General features: G+C 41.7%; 1 non-coding gene across 1 annotated transcript; it reads right to left on the reverse strand.

Moving 5' to 3' along the window:
• Positions 1-14,734: 14,734 nt before the first annotated feature.
• TRNAW-CCA (transfer RNA tryptophan (anticodon CCA)) lies at positions 14,735-14,807 on the reverse strand. Its single transcript has one exon. It is a non-coding gene; the product is annotated as a tRNA-Trp (tRNA).
• Positions 14,808-15,069: the final 262 nt, after the last annotated feature.

The raw sequence follows: 15,069 nt of genomic DNA on the forward strand, positions 1-15,069 counted from the left end.
CAAAGAAGTATGCATGTTTATATTTAAAAGTCAGAGTATTAATCAATAGGCAAATGCATTTGGTAAAACTGCCTCAGCACATTGATTTTAGGAATCTCTGCATTATTGATCTGATAGGTTGGAATGCAATCGGAGTCCATTTAAACCAAGGGCTTTTCTTTTCAGCTTTCATTTTCCCTCAGTTCTCTCAAGAACAGAAGTAAGAGAAGTCCATGTTTACATGGGCTCATGAGCTTCCCCTTGGGGCTCTGCAGTGTGTGGAGTTTGTATGTCATTCTGTTTGCTGCAGGCCCTTCAGATTAACACAGACTTTAGCTTAGAAAGAAGAAAGTAAACTTTGCCATCATTAAAAACTGATAGATATTTGAAAATTATGCACACAGATCAAGGTTGGATCTGATGATTTTGATATGGCTAATTTTCCCTTTTACTCCATTGTTTCCCCCCAGATCCATTATTTTCTGAATGTTCCATATACTTATTGCTATATAACAAACCACCTCAAATTTAGTGGCATAAAATAATAGCCATTTTATTGTGTTCACAAGTCAGAATTATTATGTTTGTGGAGTCAGAAATTTGGACAGGGACAGAGAGAATGACTTGTCTGCATGCCATGAGGTCTGGGAACTCAGCTGGGAGGACTCCAGCAGCTAGAGGTGACTCAGGCGGTTGAGGGCTGGAACAGTTGGAGCTGGAGGATCCGCTTTCAAAATGCTTGGCCCCTAGGCAGGGACGCTGGACTCTGATGGGACTGTCAGCCAGAGTGTTGACGTGGCCTCTCCAGCATGGAAGTCTTGGGGTAGTCAGACTGTACAGGGCAGCTCAGTGTTCCAGCCAACAACGCAGAAGCTGCATGTTCTTTCATGACCTAGCTTTGGAAGCCACATAGGGTCACTTCCAATGTATTCTAGAGTCAAAGCAGTCACAAGCCTGATCAGATTCAAGCGGAGGAGACCTAGACACCACTTCAATGGGAGCAGTGTCAAAGAATTTATAACAATTTTTAAAACTGCCACACTAAGAAATCTGAACTTATAAAATAATTTTATTTTATATTATGAGGGTTAAAGATAACTATAATAATAACATTTGCTGAGTGCTTACTCTGTGCTAGTTAATTCTCATATTCATTCTTTGAGGGATGTCCTATTATTATATCCATTTCACAGAGGAGAAAAATGAGGCTTAGGGAGGATAAGGAACTGGCCACACCCTACTGAACAGGAGAATGGAGGTTGAACTGAGATTGTCTGGCTATAGACTATAGGAGCTTCACCACTGGGCTATATCATTCCTTCTTAGCTAATTAAAGCAAAGCCTTTTAAGAACTGTTAAACAAAAAAATTAAAGCTATGGGCCCTCACCAAATTTTTTTTTTTTTTTAATAAATTTATTTTATTTATTTATTTTAGGCTGCGTTGGGTCTTCGTTGTGGTGAGCAGGCTTCTCATTGTGGTGGCTTCTCTTGTTGCAGAGCACGGGCTCTAGGCGCATGGGCTTCAGTAGTTGTGTCATGCGGGCTCAGTAGTTGTGGCTCGCAGGCTCAGTAGTGGTGGCTCGCTGGCTCCAGAGCGCGGGCTCAGTAGTTGTGGCGCACGGGCTTAGCTGCTCCGTGGCATGTGGGATCTTCCGGGACCAGGGATCGAACCCATGTCCGCTGCACTGGCAGGCGGATTCCCAACCACTGCACCACCAGGGAAGCCCCCTCACCAAATATTAAGAAATGTTTTGCATACAATTGTTACTAAGACAATTGTTACTAAGATGTGGTGGTCTTGGACCAATAGCAGTTGAACAAAATGTCTCACCTCTACATAGACACCTGTACATTGGCAGAGTATTTTCCTGGCAGGATTGGACAAGCTTAAACTGGTAGAGCTGGAACCTTCCCCAGGAAGAATGAGGTGAGTCATGGAGTTTGAAGGTTACTGTATTGTGACTGCTGAGAAATCAGGCTTTCGTCTTTGACTCTTAGTTGGATATCATTCCAAAGTTCAGAGATAGTTTTGCATCCAGAATTTGGCTGTTATCAAGACATATTCTGACACAAAGTTATTTCATCTTTCAGGGCAATTAGAAAGTCAATAGCTAAAGCACAGAGATACAAAGCTCCCATTTTTTGAACTCAGTTTTTACACATCAGACCAAGTAATCTGGCAGGCTCATGTCCTCCAAAAAAGGTAAAATTGCAGAGAGACCCACCTCTGTGATGAATTAAAAATCTGTGTCCTGCAGGAACCCTGCTTCTTACTAGAATACCTCAGCATGCAGGTCAGATAGTGTAACCCTTGTGACACCGGCCTGGAAATGCTAAGAGCTTGGGGTGTAGTGAGCAACCCCAGAGTTCTGTGGCTTTAGAACCAATGTGGATACTGAAATTTCAACCCTGCCTGCCCTGTTTCCAGGGAATTGGTGTAGACAGGAAATGGGATCTCCTCTAGCCTCTCATTTCCATCCACCCCCAGCCACTCTCCCTGCTGCAAATGGCTGTCATGGCTGCTCTGTCCATACCCCAACCACCAGAGACTTCCGGCATTGTTCCTGCTGCAGGGCTGCCCTCTCACCAGTCAGTCTCTGATGGGACACACAGCCCTGCAGGATCCACTGCTTCACAGAGCTACCATCCTCCTCTCCTGCACTGCCCAAGTTTAAAGAGATTTCTTTCGACTATGGTAAGAAAGCGCCTTCATCTAATCTTGGCATCCAAAGGTAAACAGGGTCTTTGTACTTGACTCTTTCTACCATCAGGTAATATAGGATGTTTTCCAAAACCTGAGCAATTCAACCAAGAGTCTCCACTCAAAGCATTTCTCACCAACATGGAATCCAAACCCACCATGGTCCCTTAACCCTCCCGCCCAACCATAGTAAAGTCTCATTCTTTCCCAGGCACTTCCCAAAGAGCTGCATCAGTCTTATATTTCCATTTATTCATTCATTCAATAAATATTTATGGACCACTTACCATGTGCCAACTACTTCACTTGGTGTTCAAGATACAGCACCAAGCAAGGCAAGCGTCTTCCTGTCTTCACAGAGCCTTCATTCTAGCACTGAAAAGGACACAAAACAAATACACCATTCATTATACATGCATACCTGAGTTCATTCCAGTTGGTATAAATTATTTTAAGTCTTTGGTTGGGAGTTATAGACAATTCTGGATAGTTTCAGGAAAGAACAGAATCCATGGGAAAGTCATAGAGGCGTCTAACAGAATACAAGGAGGAGATAAACAAGTGCAAGAGTCAAATTAGCTCCACCTCTTTGGCAAGAATTTATGGGTCTTCCTTCTGATGTGCTTCATTAACGTAACTTAGTTATCAAAGCTCCGAGTCTTTCAGTTCAAAAGGGAATGTCTTTGGTCCATCTTAAGGTTAGTGTCTGCTCCTGGACTAATGGATCAGAGCCAGGGAAGCTGGTCTTAGTGTACAGACACTGTTGAGGGGCACCCCTGAATAATGGGTTAAGACCCCAGAGAAGAGGTAAGGCAGCCTCTGCAAAATTATTTATACAACAGAAGTTGGAATGGCCCCAAGAGCATCTGACCTAATTTTGGGAAGGGGGTGGGTTCAAAGAAAATTTCATTGTGGATGACAAATATAATCCCATCACCTAAAGGATGAAGAGGATTTAGCTAAGGCAAAAGGAAAATTGTGGGAAGGAGAGAGAGTGGGGCGTAATGATAAACAGGAATGGTATCTGTAAAAACTCAGAGGTAAGAAGGAGTAAGACACATCTGAGGACCCATGAGAAGGCTGGTTTATAGCCAACAGCACATCTGAACTGGTGAACTGGAGGTCTTATCTTCAGCCTCACATACCTTTGATCAGCCCTCCCAGGAAGCCAGTGGGACACCTGGTGGCCAGTAAGGGCACTGCTGAGTACCTGGACAGGGCATCCAGAGCAGGCTCTTTGCTACTGTTTAGTAATAGACCTAGTTGTCACCTCTGATTTATGACTATCCTTGCCTTTGAGAAAAATACTCATCTTCTCTACAGTGTCAACTACAAATTGGCACTTGCCATGGGCAGTTGCCGTCTACCTCTACGAGGTTAAGTCACATGCTGCTGCAGCTGTTGACCTTCAACACCCCCTGAAGGGAATTCAGGGTGGAGAGCAGAAATGAGGCACTCTGTGCTCTGGAAAAACTGGCAGAACAGGTCTTCAGGTAGTTAGATATTTTTAGGAGCTGATTTTATGAGTGCAATTCTTGCATCTCCTCATATCTAGAAAAGCACTAAATTCCTTCATGGTGACGTCTGCTCCACGTGACTAGCAGAAACCTTCTGCAAAAATATGTGCTTGATTGCATGTACTCCCCCTTCACCAAAATCACATATATATTGACCTTCCCCCCTACCTCTTTGGAGCAGTTTCTCAGAGCTATCTGAAGTGCTGTCTCCCGGGCTATAGTCCTCATTTTGCCCCAGATAAAACTTAACTCGCAACTCTCACATTGTGCATTTTTTTAGTCATCAACAGAAATATACTGGCTTTTTTTTTTTGAAAAAAAAAAAGGTTGATTAAAATTCACTTCACCTACTTTCTCTAGATTTTATAGATATGCTACCTGATCTTAGTATCTATAAAACAGACCTATATAAATTCTAGCTGAATTTTGAATAGTTCTTAAAGCAGCTCTTGAATGTTAAGAGTCTATAAAATTACTTGCCTATTAACCTAAGGCCAGAAATTGAGCTGTTTTGTTTTTTTGGAGAAATAATAACCACTAGGAGTTATGTAAGATGATCTGACCAAGATTTATTAACACTTTAGAGAATAATTCCAAATAACTATTGTGATAACAGTGGTGATTTGAGCTGAGCAAATGTGGAAGTCTGTGGTGGATTAAAGTGGACCACAAATTCCTTGCCGTTCCTCTCATTAAGAGATGGAGTCTGTTTCCCCTCTCCTGAACCTGGGTTGGCCTGGAGAGTTGCTTTGACCAGTAGTGTAATGAAGGGGAAGCACTACTGTGCTAGCTTCAGGCCTAAGCCTTCAAAAGGCAGGCAGTTTCTGTTTTGTGCTCTTGGAAGCCAGCTGCCATGCTGTCAAGAAGCTCCAGGACTACTGAATGGTGCGAGAGAACACAGACAGGTCCCAGAGGTTGAGATTCCAGCACCAGCCATACCCTGTGAGCTGGAGAACTGCCCAGCTCAACCCACAGAATTAAGATATCATAAATTTTTGTGTTTTAAGCCATTCAGCTTTGGGGTGGTTTGTTACACAGCAATAGCCACTGAAGAGGTTCCACGTGGATTTCTTTTTCATTTTTTCGGGAGGCAGTGGATTTTTTTTTAATAACTCTAATGTCATAGAAGCCAGCAAAGAGAGTGTGCCATGAAGAATGGAACAGCCTTAGAGGAACTGAAAAGACTTAAACCTCTTGGTGGATAAAGGGAAGTATTCCAGGAAAGAGAGAAAGGCTGAGGTACACAGTAGGATGGGAATGTCAGGGGGAGATGTTTGTAATTGATGGAGTGAAATTCTCAAAGAGGTGGTAAGGGAGGGGTTTCTAGCAGAAGAAGGGGTTGATTTAGCCTTGGAAGGGAGGAGGTCACCTCTTCCCATGAAAGTGGGACTGACTGGGGAAGAAAATCCAGGAAATCCTGAGGTGGCAGGGAGAAAAACTGAAGAAGCTAACATCAGAGGATGGGATCCCAGTCAAGCAGAGGTAAAGATCGTATGTAGAGGAGGAGGGAAGCCAATGATTGTAATAATGACCTGTTTGGAAGAATACCAATAATAAATAAATAATAATAAGTAGGCAGACTAAGTATGAAAAATCTTAAATCACAGGTGGTGATTCACTGCAATTGTTCTAGCAGTTGGAAGAGAAAAATAAACATTTAATAGAGAAAGTAAAAGCTGGCAGATTTGACCTCCAGGGCCCAATGCCTTTCCCATACGTAACTCATCCGAATGAACTGCCTTTTCATTCCTTCTTTAGTGGAACTAATTCTCAGCACAGTGTCCACAACCAGGGGAGAAGGGACACATTCCTGAAACAAGGAAGATGGCTCTTCTGAGACCTAGAGATTCCCCTCACTCAGGAAGTGGGCAGCATCTGGGTAAATCGGCGGGTATGAGTCCCATGTTTGGTAGAAGTGGCCACATGGAAGCTCTTCTCTTTTTGATGACCCTGGAAAGTCTATTTCATGTTCTCTCGAAAAAGGAAAAGGGAGCTGAACGTGGAAATCATTAAATGTTCTCAAGTGTCCTGTCTGCACCCCTGAGGAGGAATCACTCTTTTATTTAAGTGTGTGATTTTAGCAATGATATCACCATAAGTATTAAACTAAATATGAGATGAGATGAGATAATTTATAGGGTTTAGTAACACATGACACTGGATGTATTCTGCTTCTGTAGCTCATTAGCTGGGTGACTTCGGACAAGTTTATTTAATGACGCTGAGCCTCAGTTTTCTCATCTGTAAAATGGTGGTTATGAAAATAGCTTCCCCAATTATCTCACTGGCTGTTGTGTAAGGATCAAATGAGATAATGAATATATAGAACACTTTGAAAGCACTCTCCAAATATAAGGTATATTGCATAAGTCATTTGTGAAAAATATCTTTGCTTACTGTAGAAACTCATCCCAATCCTGAGACAAGCTAGTAGGAGAATTTTACTCTTCCTTCCCCAAAGCACAAATGACGAAACGATTTTTTAATACTTTCGGGCGATGCCTTGTTGGACTCTGCATGGAACGGATTTGTGATCTGCTGAGCTTCTGAAACCCTCTTTTCCAGTCACTCTGCTAAAGTACCAGCGAGTAATCCACCTAGATTATAAGCGCAGTGGGGTTGGGGGCAGGATGATTGGCTACATGGGAAGATTCTGTCTGGAATAGGGTTAAGTAGATAACCACTGACATAGGAAAAAAGCCTTTGAGTGGCATGAGAAAGAAATAGTACATTTTCAAACAAATAACTATTATAAGTTTGATAGCTGCACAATGTTCTGGTTTAAATACATAAACTCAGGGACCAGATCATGTGCATTTGAATCTCAGCTCTGTCACTTACCAGCTGTGGGACCTTAGGCAAGTTGTCTAACTTCTTTGGTTTTCCTCCCTGTACAATGAGGACCGTAATGGCACCTCCTTCATGGGGTTATTGTGAGGAGTCAAGGAGTTAATATTTATAAAACACTTGGAACAATGCCGGGCACATGCAAGTGCTACATAACAATTTATTAAGTAAGTTATCGGGCAGATGGTATTTAGTACATCAGACTCCACTTAGACCTCTATGTTTGTTTGCTAATTAGATACACTGAATACAAATTTTAAAGAGCCTGTGCGCTTACAGACCTAAATGTAAATATTTTCAGAGACATCCCCTGTATTTGGTGTGAAACCTTTACGTGAACACATTACAGAGACTTTCTTAAGACATCAAACCAGGTTTGAGCACTGTGATTGCACATGTGCTCTCAGATTGGGCAATGTGTTTAACCTCTTCATGCCTCAGCTGCTCTCTCTGTAGTAATGCTATAAAAAATGCTTGCTTCACAAGGGTGTCATGAAGATGAAAATGAGATAATGTTTGTAAAACTCTTAGTGCTCGCCCGGAGAGGCGCCACCTAAATGCAGACTGTAATTATTAACATCATCGGGTATCCTAATGGTGACTGGCTTAAATGCCATTATCTCACTAAATGACTAAAGCCAATCTTAGAAATTACAGTGTTGGGTGGTTGGATAGTTAGGAACATAACATCAGACAGCTTCCTGCGTGAAGGCTGTTGAGAAGGCACCACCGCTTTGCTGTGTTAAAACTCACTAGCAGCGCTACCTGGATTCCCCTGGGGCAGACTCTGAGAGCTTCACCACTCTGCAAATATGGCTCTCTCGGGGTTACCCTCTGTCATTCCTGAGTGGTCCCAAGTCCACAGGAATCTGGAGCGGGAAGATTTGGAGCGTGAGTTTCCTTCCTGAAATTCATTAGCCACAGGGGCTCACAAAGCTTTTTAGAGTGGTTTAAAATTTTGTGGAACCAGTGATATTAATCTTCTCCTGCCTGTTCCAGGTTTACACGAGATAGACAAATAGGTGACAAATGCTTATTGAGTAAATTAATAAAAACTGATAGAGCTGGAAAATCTTTCTATAAAATTCTGCTATCCCTGGGGGGCAGAATATTCCAAAATGGGAGACAATAATCGGTAACAGGCAAGGTGATTTTAGGTGGTACACAGATGAATATTATATATATGTATATATACACAAACACATATATAGACACATACATATACACTTATACACGTGTGTCTGTATAAAAATTAAATACTAGGACATAAAACCTGTGCATTCATGGATATTATTGCTTGGGCAAAGATAAAGTTGGTAATTGAAAAAGATGGTTGGTAGTAACTAAAAAAATATATTTGACTTAAAGGAAAAGATTAGGTAGTTAATAGTAATAGAAAATAATAATGCAGTTTTTATAGCAAAAATCATGACTAACGTTAAGGAAACTCCATCTTAGAAGAAAGATGAGAGAGCCTCTGTTGGTTTCAGATTTCTGAGTGCGGGATTTAGATCTCAGGGTAGAATCTAGAGAACAGGGATTTCTCTGGATTGATGGCTGCTGTCTGCAAAGTCCTTTTACATGCTTTTGCTTATTTTCAGATCAGGCATAATTATTTCTGTTTCATAGACAAGGAAACAGACAGTGTCCTTGAAAAGTTGTGCAAGAGCAAGCTAGCAAGTGAATAAAAATCTGCACATGTTATAATACTGTTTAGGGAAAAGAATCATATGCTAAGTGGTTTTTACAGAGTAGAAAACTAGTTACTAAAACTAGCGGTCATTCATTTAACTCCTTGGAAACCTACACTGCTAATGGCGGTCCTGTTCTTCTGGGATCTTTCATGGATCATGTGCTGAGCGCTGTGCTAGAGCTGAGGCCTCAGTGGGCATTACCTGGTCTCTTACTTCAGGGGCTTAAATCTGGTCGTAGGTTACTCAGTACTAGCCCAATTGGGCCTCCAGTTATGTTTTGCTTGAATAGTAGAGTGTTACAGTTTTTAAAAAATGTGTTGTTAGTATTTAAGAAGCTGGAGATTTTACATAAATATCTGGTGCCCGGCGTTGCTTAAAACTATGTGAAGATCTGGCAAGACCAGGTCTCGGGTTCCTGCTTAGTTGGCCTTTGGTGGGGACTCTGTGCTCTCTGGGCCAACACAGTCACTTGCTGGACTTACGTTTCTTTCCCTCCTTTACCTTCGAGAGCCCAGGTGCAAAGAGCGGTACAGACAAGTCAGCAATTCTTAACAAATCAGTCCTCGCCAGGGAGCAGCAAAATGAGCACAGTGGACATTAACCTAAAGTGTAAAAAACACAAGTTGGGAGAAATCAGCCATATTTTCATGGAACCTAAGGTTAAATATTAAAATAAATGATATATCATGCTGCCTGCAAAATATTTTTACTGCTTTGGCTGTTTCCAGAATTCCTCCACACAATATGCCATTCACACCCCAACTTTGAGAAATAGACTAGGTGGGAATTATTATCCACATTTTATTGATTAGGAAATTGACTGTCTAAAATTGAAAGAAGTTTCCCAGAAACAGAACCTGAGATGGGGATTTGGGTACTGTGATCTCTTGAGCAAGTGCTCTTCAGGAAAATCCTGTGGGGGAAGGAGTGAAGCAGGAGAGGCAGGGAGGGGATGTGGTCTCAGCTCAAGACCACCAGGAGCTGCACCGTGGGGGAGGGCTCTGGAGCTTTAAACACCCACAGAATTGTTCCTTCCTGGGGCTGTGGTGCCAGCATTTTGTACCACTTGCCAATCAGTCATTGGCTGTGACCTCCCCCCACCAACTTCCTGAGTGAGGTGGCTCCTCTCTTTAGCCCAGGACAACCTTCCCAGAAATGGGGGCACCTGTGAGCCTTCAGCAGCCAGCACTCAGAGCAGCTGGGGGAGCTTTGGGGACCCCAGTAAACGGGATCTGGGAGGGGGCACCACAACAGCATCTTTGAAAATACTGAACACGCAGAATCACAGTGAGTTCAACTAATAGCGCTATCTACTCAGGCAGTGCACACACACACATACCATGCACAGTGTGTTTCAGAAAATACACCAGGGTTCCTTCCAAAACCGGAAAGTTCTCAGTCTACATTTTGAGAAATTGAGAGGAAATGGGTCCCACTTTTTAAAAATCCAATTTCACAGCTTATTCTGTGCAAACTGTGGAAATGATTGAAAAATGAAGTCTTAGAGTTTATACATCAATAGATTAAAATATACATATAGATATACATATACAGAATGTATGCATATGGATATATAGTGTATGTATGGATATAAATATAGCTATAAGATGTGATGGTTAATGTTTGGGAAAAATATCTTGCCACAGAAAATGGAAAAGCTTTGTGTTCAAAGGGTTTAGAAAATAAATTCTCTAATTTATTTGACAGAGCCTAGCTCCTTGGGATTTGTCATAAGAAGGAAGAAAGAATTTCCAAGAAATATCAGGTTGTCCTTCTGGCATATTCATACTTTGTTCTGAAACAATTTGAGTCAGAAGCACATTTCATCAAGTATAGAAGTTGTAGGTTTTGCTAAGTGTGAGCAGAAGAGAACAAAATGAGATACACAGTTATATTTTTAACCTCTAAAATGTTTAGATGAAGATTTAATAGAATTCTCCTTATTAAAGGATGCGAATTATGTGTCCATCCTTCACAACTGATGGGACATTGTCAATATCCACAACTGTGGCAAATCAGGGAGAAAATAAACAGGCAAAAGTCCGAGGTAAAATATATTTTATTTTTTTTTCTTCTCTGATTTTTTTCCCGTAACACCTTCAAGGTGCCATCCCAAAGCTATTATCGTAGCTGAATATTTTGCATAATGGAAAGCACAGGCACCTCAGATCTCCTTTTGCATGACAAATGCTTAATTAGAAAAATAATGGGATGGAAATGAAATTGGTATTTACTATGACTGGAACAGAGAATTGTCCTGGAGAAGAAAATTCAGTTTTAATTTACCAAAGGCAAAAAAGAAAAACAGATTAAAAAAATAAGCAAGCAAGCAAGAAAAGAATCTTACATGATGGAAATAAATCAGAGACTAAAGGGTATGGCTTGTGCCTATAATTGGGATGGAATTCCTCTCTCTCGCACTCTCTCTCTCTCTCTCTCTGTCACATCCACCCCCCCCACACACACATACACATCACATCATAAAGGCCAACACAATTTTTTAAAATGTGACATTTAATTGCTTGTGAAAAAAAGAATCAAGCCCTCTAAATGTTACATTTCCATCAGATTAGATAAAATATATACCAAATTAGTGTATCGTCCAATTCTGCACTGCATTAGCAACCTAATTATAACTGTGAAATAATTCAGTGTAAAACCATACGCTAAAATATGGTAATTGCTATTTTATGGTTTTTGAAGAACTAGTTGTATTTTCCTATGTCTCTTTGAGTTGTTGTTGCTGATTTGTTGCCTTCGGCTAGTGAATCAGAGGCCATAAGATTCTACTTTACCACAGAATAGGAGAATTACATTAATTCCTCCCTTTGCATTTATTTGCAGATTTTCATTGTTTAACAGCAATACATCTCGTCATACAAAAGAGGATAGGGTCCCACACAAGCTGGGTGCCTGAATCCTTTGTCCATCTCAGGCTTGATCTTGTGAAGCTATCTAAAAATGTGCATGGGATGTACATAGGTTCTCAAAATTCTTTTTTTGGGAACATGTACAAAAAGTAGAAAGCCTTGAGTTATTTGTTTGAATGCTGGGCCAGAGAACATTATGTGCATTTCCCTCAATTGCAGCTGATGTCATCAAGTTCACGCTACCGTTGTTTGTTCTGATTTTGTGTTTTTAAATTACGATGTACTTCTTTAGAGCAGTTTAGATTCATTAAAAAATTGAGAGGGAAGTTCAGAGATTTCCCATGTAGCTCCTACCCCACACAAGCGTAGCCTCCCTCATTATCAACATCACTCACCAGATGGTAGAGTTTTTAATAAGGATGGAGCTACATGGATACATCACAATTACCCTGAGTCCACAGTTTACATTACAGTTCACTCTATGGGTTGGACAAATGTATAATGACATATATGCACCATGATGATATCCTACAGAATATTTTTACTGCCCTAAAAACCCTCCGTGTTCTGCCTATTCACTCCCTGACTCCACAACCACTGATTTTTTCTTTTTTTACTGTCTCCACAGTTTTGCCTTTTCTGAATGTTAGGTAGCTGAAGTCATACAGTAATTAGCCATTTCAGATTGGCTTCTTTTACTTAGTAATATGCGTTTGAGTTTCCTCCATGTCTTTTCATGCCTTGGTAACTCCTTTCTTTTTAACACTGAATACTATTCTGTTGTCTGGATGTACTACAGTGTATTTATCCATTCACCAACTGGAGGGCATCTTGGTTGCTTCCAAGTTTTGGCATTTATGATTTAAGTTGCTATAAACATCCATGTACAGGTTGTTTTCTTTTTCAATAATTTACTCCTTCTAGGACAAGGACAAATTAAGACTGTCAGATGGGAGAAGCTATTCCAATTTTTAGCTATGAATTGTGTTGCCTTCAAAATGCTGCACAGTAGGTCCTCAACTCATTGGAATGTCTCAGCCATCTGTGTGTGTGTGCGCACACACGCACGCACACCCAGTTCAACTTGTCACCATTCCACCAGACTTGGCCCAACTTTTAATTGGGAAAAATGTGAAGAGAGGGCTCATCCCTGCCTCTATATCTAAGTAAATAGGAATTTGCACTGAGTTCCACTTCTTTCTCTTCTAGCTAAGGGGTCTGAGGTACACACTGTTTGACATCTTTTTTTCCAGAGTCAAATCCAAGACAGAGGAAATGATACTATATATTAATCAAGGAGCATCTGCACTGTGATAACCGGATCATTCACACTTCATGCTTAATCAGAACATCCACCCAGCTTTTGTATCACCTTTGAATAAAGACAGCAACAAGACTGCGGTGGTCAGGACCATGAGTTTTATTAAACAGGAAATTGGAAACTGTTCCAGTTCATTCATTCCTCCATTCAACATTCCTTTGCTAGGTGCCCATCCCGGTACTAGGCTCTGGGAGTTGAAAACAAAATGAGATGCAGTGTAGGGTGGGGGAGGGTAAGGTAACTGCAGACAGATTTGAAGATACAAGGTCACAAGCAGTCCTAGAGCCTGAGCTATAGGTGCGATGTCGGAAGTAGGCATCCAGCAGAAGGAGCTTTGTGGGAAAAGCCGTGGGAGGTCCCTTCTTTTCCATCCCTATTGTCAATGCCCAAATTCAGGCCAACATCACTTCTTACCAGGACTACTGACTGTGAGGGGCTTTTAACTGATCTCAGCCACCAGCTCTAGCTCCTTAAATCCACCCTCCTCACTATTACCAGAAGTCTTCCCCAAATGCAAATCAGACCATTTCCCAGCCTTACTTACATCCCTTAAGCATCTTGCCCTCACCTTGAAGACCAAGGCCAAACTCATCAGCAAGGGCCTCCATAAGCTGGCCATCCTGCCTCTGTCCACGCTTCACCCCACACTCATGTTCTGGCAAAGCAACCACTTGTGTGCCTGTCACACTAGAGCACTTGGGATTCCCTCCTTCCACTCAGCCTGTGCTTAAGATCCTGGATTTTACTGTCACACAGCTCTGGGTCTGACTGTGGGCTCTGCTGCTTCCTAGCTCTGTGACCAGGTGTGAGAAATTTTGACCCATGAGCCTCAGTTTGTAAAGTGGGGATGATAATGGAATCTGCTTCATAGGACACTGTTGTGGGAATTAAATTAAATAATGAATGTATATCACATGTCAAGTTCCTAGTCCATAGCAAGTGTTCAACATACTTTACATTATTCCTACTATCTTTTTTTTTAACTTTTAAGACAGTTAGGCTTAACCTTCTCCAGGAACTTTTTCCTGTTCTACCTCCGGTTTCACAGGCTGTATTAGACACTTCTCTTACGGGGTCCTCATTACCCTGGGTGTAGCTCCTATTGCAGTGTACTATAATTATTGTCCTGCACCCAAATTATTGTTTCAGGCTGTGAACCTCATAAGGGCAGGGACTGTCACTTCACAGTCATTCCCAGACCCACAGTGTTTGACATCGTGCCTAGTACCAAGTGGTGCTCTGTTTGTATTTGCCCATCAAGAAGCCCTAAGAAGACAACTGAGGCAAGAAGAAGCAAGTATGTGCTTTGCCAGGTAGAGCAATGCCTCTGTAGCCACAGCTGGGAATCCAGGCCAGGAGATGGAGCCACAAAGGATCAGGCACCCCGGTATGCATCCAGGAGGTGAGATGGCAGAATCCATCAAAAACGTCTGGGTAACGGGCTCAGGACCCGGGGGCAGGATGGTGGGCCCAAGGCTTCCTGACACACATCCCTTTCTGCTCCTGTGGAGGGCAGTTGCTTGAATTCATCCTGGCTAGAGTTAGGAAGAGGGGCAGGAAGCAGGGCAATTTCTCACAACAGACATGGAAAAAAAGATATCCTGGAAAATCAGCAAAGCTTTCTCTACTTGATGACCATTTTCTTTCTTTCTTTCTTTTCTTTTTTTTTTAAATAAGATTTTAGCTATAGTTTGTTTTTTTTTTTTTAATATTTATTTATTTGGCTGTGCTGGGTCTTAGTTGCAGCACACGGGATCTTCATTGCGGCATGAGAGCTCTTTTAGTTGTTTCATGCGGGGTCTAGTTCCCTGACCAGGGATCGAACCCGGGCCTCCTGCATTGGAGGCTTGGAGTCTTAACCACTAGACCACCAGGGAAGTCCCCGTTTTCTTTTTATTATTAGAAATATTGTGGAAAGAAAGAAGGTCTTCTTTTTAGGGAAGTTCCATGTTGGTTTCCCACAGAGAAGGAGCCATTTTGGTGATGTGTCCTGCATTATGGTTTTGTGGTTCCAGATTTTGACTCGAAAGGAAAAGAGTTCTGAGGTGGTCATAGACCTTTGCAAGTGCTCTGGTTTAGCCCTAACCACACAGAATAAGGCAGCCAGTTGAGAAAAGGAATGTGGTCTCAGCAGAGACA

Source organism: Eschrichtius robustus, chromosome 8, assembly GCF_028021215.1.
Source record: "Eschrichtius robustus isolate mEscRob2 chromosome 8, mEscRob2.pri, whole genome shotgun sequence".
Lineage (NCBI taxonomy): Eukaryota > Metazoa > Chordata > Mammalia > Artiodactyla > Eschrichtiidae > Eschrichtius > Eschrichtius robustus.